The sequence below is a fragment of the Lygodium microphyllum genome, chromosome 15, assembly GCF_053477565.2.
Source record: "Lygodium microphyllum isolate KBCC chromosome 15, Lygodium_microphyllum_v1.1.10, whole genome shotgun sequence".
Taxonomy (NCBI): Eukaryota; Viridiplantae; Streptophyta; class Polypodiopsida; order Schizaeales; family Lygodiaceae; genus Lygodium; species Lygodium microphyllum.
Window position 1 is genome coordinate 53,908,809 of NC_141149.1, and position 5,070 is coordinate 53,913,878.

The following is a 5,070-nucleotide window of genomic DNA, read 5'->3' on the forward strand; positions in this document are numbered from 1 at the left end:
ATGTCACGCATGAGTGAGCCCTTGGATTTGGTTCATTTTCATGTCTATGGACCCATGCTTTGTCAATCTATGGGTGGTGCGAATTATTTTGTTGCTTTCATAGATGATTTTTCTCATAAAGTATGGGCTTATCCCATAAAGCAGAAGTCCGATATATTGGCACTTTTTCGCAGATGGCTTGCTTTGGCAGAAAACTAGTTTAGGCATAGGCTAAAATGTCTAAGGACAGATAATGGGGGTAAATATGTCTCATGTGCTTTTGAGCAATTATGTGATGAGAGGGGTATCAAGCATCAGTTGACCGCCCCCTATACCCTTCCCCATAATGGTAGGGCTGAGCGAATGGATAGGACCATCCAGGGGAGGGTTTGCAATATGCTTAGCCATGCAAGCCTATCCCAGCACTTTTAGGCTGAGGCAGTTATGACTCACGTGCATATCATTAATAGATCGCTCTATAGTGCCATTGATTTTCACATTGCAGAGGAGGTATGGATAGGAAAGCCTCCCCCTTATGCGCATTTACGTGTCTTTGGATTTGAGGCATTTTGCCATGTGCCCAAGGACAAGTGTAACAAGATGGATCCGAAGAGTGTCAAATGCATATTCCTTGGCTATGACGATGCAAGAGAGATGGGTTACTGTCTATGGGATCTGCAGGCGCAGAAAGTCATCCACAACCATGATGTATTCTTCCATAAAGGCAAGATGGATAGGCAACCTAAGAAGATAGTGGAGTTATGCAGGGTTATATTTTAGGAGGAGCCATGAGCTCACATATAGCTAGTTGGATAGCCTACAGCAATAGCAGTAGTAGGTACTCATGGCGAGGGTGTTGGACAAAATGTTGGCTAGGTAGCAAAGCCTGTAGTGTGGCATTCTACTAGAGATAGACACCCACCTAACAAATTTGAGCCCTCCATGCACTATGTCTTGGTTACAGATGCAGGAGAGCCTCTCACCTATGATGAGACTATGCGCAAGGGTAAGAGTCACTCGGAGAGGGCTATGCTGTCTGAGATAGAATCCTTACATAAGAATATGACTTGGGATTTTGTTTCCTTACGTGTTGGCAAGAAATCTTTGCCATGAAAGTGGGTGTACAAGCTAAAAAGTACCCCTAGATACCCTAAGTCGGCATACAAGGCTAGATTGGTAGCAAAGGGTTTTAAGTAGAAGCATGGTGTTCACTTTGATGAGCTCTTCTCTCCTATAGTTAAGATGATCACTCTATGCTTAGTCTTGGCTTTGGTTGCACAGATTGACTTGGACTTGTACCGGATGGATGTCAAGATGACTTTGACTTGGACTTGTACTAGATGGATGTACAAACGACTTTCTTACATGGAGACTTGCATGATGAGAGTTACATGGAGCAACCTTAGGGCTTTGCAAAGCCTAGCAAGTAGCACCTAGTGTGCATGTTTAAGAAAAATATTTATGGCTTGAAGTAGGCACCTAGGGAATGGTACCATAAGTTCGATGCTTTTATGTACTCACAGGGCTACAGTTGTAGTGCTATGGATCTGTGCTTGTACATGAAGAAAGCCTGTGATAGATCTTTGCTTATTTTGATACTCTATGTGGATGACATTCTACTAGCAAGGGAAGCTCATGATGAGCAAGATGCTCTTAAGGCTCAACTCAATAAGAACTTTGAGATGAAGAATTTGAGACAGGCCTATCACATACTTGGTATGCGCATTAGATACGACAAGTATCATGGACTCCTCTACTTGTCACATAGAGGGAGTACATTCATAAAGTCCTTGAGCTCTTTTATATGCAAGATGTGAAGCCTATTGGCCATCCATTACCTTCTTATGTGAAGGTATCGTAGGTTGATTGTCCATAGACAGAAGAGCAAAGGGCCAAGATGGCCAAGATTCCGTATGCATCCGTAGTGGGCAGTATTATGTATGCCATGATTCTACTCGTCCAGATATTGCCTTTGCAGTTAGTGTTTTGGCATGCTATATGGCCATATGATGACATCCAAAGAAGCATAAACACAAGGCACAAAAATGTCCATGCATATATCATAATTTCATCTTTTGTAAAGGGGATAACATTTACATTGTTCCAAAATCACTAAAATATACACCTACATGAGGGGGTCACATCCACATCCACATCATCATAAATAAATGGTATACACAAAAGTGTTACGTGCATGCATTTGTAAAGGGTAAGAATACTCAAAATTAAAGGCTAAAGGCCTTATAATATCAAATGTATCAAATTTTCAAAGAAATAATAAAATGTGAAGGGGTGTGTTTTTTGAGGAAGAGGTGGGGTGGAGTGCACGAGTGGTTATGTGCCTCTTTCCCTTCCCTCTCTCTTCTCCAATAGCATATTCTCCCTTTTTGGTGGTGCCAAAAAGTTGTTCTCTCTCCTCTCTCCTTTGTCTTTTGTGCAAAAATTTCAATTTTTTCTTTTGTTCTTGCATAATGATTGAAGCTATGGATGAAGATGACAAATTTGTTTATTAATAAGAGTGAGCTTTATAGTTTCTTTTTAGTTTTGAGATTAATGGCAGAGCCGTACACATAGATTTTGTGTGCTTTGCCCTTGGTTTTGTGGTTTATTATGTTCGTGGGAGGGTTTCTATCATTTTGGTGTGCAGTCAGGGAAAGAAGCTGATCTCAATAAACTGCAACCTAATGGAGATTATATGGTGACAAGAAGCAAAAGAAGAACATGCAATAGGAGAAAGAAGGTGAAGAAGAAGAAGCATCTACCACATCATGAAGCAAAATCAATTAAGGTACAACAACAATAGCACAAAAGCCTGGCTACATGATCGTCCATTGTAGCATTTAACAAAGAAAAAAATTTGAAGATAAAGAGGATGAGGAGGAGGTGAAAGGAGGCACAGGAGAATGGCCAAATCTGAAACGACGACCTCATCTCCATCGACTATCCCCAGTAATTCTTGTGTCTTCCTCCATAGCCTTGTTCCTAACTTCTTGGTCATCAAGACCACAAGCCCTTCCTTTTGAATCAATCTTGAGAAATGGTTAGAGGTAGCATAAAGGAAAGAGGGAATGATTGTGAAACAGAAAGAGAGATGGAGAGTCGTGTAATGTTGGATCAACAAACCTCCATTGAAGCTACACGTTCAATTCGTGAAGCGTGTGTTGCATCAACACATCTTTCTTGTGCGCGCGATGAGCCTTGAACCCTAGCACAGGGTCTCCACTCTCTCAAGCAAGGTGTGGTTGCCTCGTATCCTCCTTGCAATAATTCCCCTTGCCTATAGTATCTCCATCATCATGATGATGATGCTGCCCATGATGATGATGATGGTGTTTATTGCTTGCGCGGATCCCATCCTCGCACCCAAACTCAAATACTATCACCTGCCCCTAAATCTCCCCGACAAGGAGATTCCCTTCAACTACTGTTGCATGCCTAATTGGGACAGGCCCCCATCGAGTTCTAGTTCAATGAGAGTGCTTAGTACAATCTTAGGTCTGACATGTTGCCCATACCCTCATGGACGAGTATGCAACGAAAGTGGACAAGGCCTATGGTCTGATGAAGGCCCTTCCTACAGGTGAACCCCGATCCTTTATGTAGTAGGCAAACATCCACAGTACCTATTGTGGTGCAACTTATCAAATGGGGAATTCTACCACCCCTCTTCAGGTCCATGCCTCTTGGATTTTCTACTCTTTCCATCTTTGGAACCTCTACTTTCATGAGCACATCTTGGCCAGCCTTCTGGGGGATGGCACATTTGCTCTTCCCTTTTGGAACTATAATCATTGAGATGGAATGACCATCCCCTAGGCATAAGTCTCATTTCCTAACCCCACAGATTGTTACAGAAGACCTTCCCACTTGCCCCCTGGCACTATCATGATTGATAACTATTATATGAATGCCTCAATTCACAGAATTGAAGAGTAAATTGCTGCCAATCTTACCACTACCCACCGGATGGTGGTCAGTGGTGCACCCACACAGTACAACTTTTTTGGGGCACGCCTACCAGGAAGATGATGGCCTTGAGCCTGGATATGGTACAACTGAAACAATGCCCCATAAGAGTGTCCATGGATGGACAGGTGATCAAGAGAAGATTCACAAGAAAGACATGGACACCCTCTATGCTACTATGGAAGAAATCCAGTCTTCTATACACATCATGCTAATATCGATCGATTGTGGGAAGTTTGGAAGAGCTTCCCGAAAGTGGAGAACTTGTGGGTGAAATGGATTCGTTTAAGGGGAAAAATCCAATGTTCTGGTGGGGGAGGGTTGCTTAGAAGAAGAAGAAGAAGAAGAATCCTGAATTGAAAAGTAGGCAAAGAAAACGATGAGCAAGTCATGGATTCTTGCTAGCACCCGCTCCCATATCGATAGAAGAAGAAGAAAAATAAGCAGAGGCAAAACAAAATGGCAACAACAGAGTGGTTCTTCCCCTTCATTCATTCTTCCTTCTCCTCATCCACAATCTCTTCTTCTCTACTTGCAACATGGCCTCCTCCCTCTCCAAGATGACCTTCTTATCCCTTCCATATGCAGGCATACCATAGCAACTTCCAAGTAGCCGTGTAGAGCAAGGGAGAGAACAAGAGAATGAACAGAAAGAAGAAGAGAGGCCTTTTGCATCTCTATTTGCTTTTCTTGTGCAAAGTACATGACTAGATGCAATGACTGTGGCTGCTCTTTGTTGAGTTGATATGGTATAATAACTAGAGATCTCGTTCTCTCAAGAAGACAGAAGAATCCAAGGACAAAGGAGGGAGAAAATGTGAGATGAAGTAGAGGAAGAAGGAGAAAATACAACAAATGATTGTTTTTGTGAGTGCCTTTCAAATCTACAAAGAGATATCATTTACTTCTTCTTTGCTTATGCGGGATGCCCAAACCCCTTAACCTAAGCTGGAACATAACATTGTTAAGATACACATTAAAATTAACCCTATAATAGGTTGTTCCTATGCTTCCCTTATTTTTATTTCTAATAAATTTATCTATGTACATCATTTTTGTTCACCACACAAACCCATTCCAATGCTACCCCCTCAAGAACAACTTCATCTCCCACCCTTTCCCTCA

At 42.1% G+C, this 5,070-nt stretch overlaps 1 pseudogene; it reads left to right on the top strand.

Moving 5' to 3' along the window:
* Positions 1 to 3,293: 3,293 nt before the first annotated feature.
* LOC148024534 (polyphenol oxidase A1, chloroplastic pseudogene) lies at positions 3,294 to 4,305 on the top strand (annotated as a pseudogene).
* Positions 4,306 to 5,070: the final 765 nt, after the last annotated feature.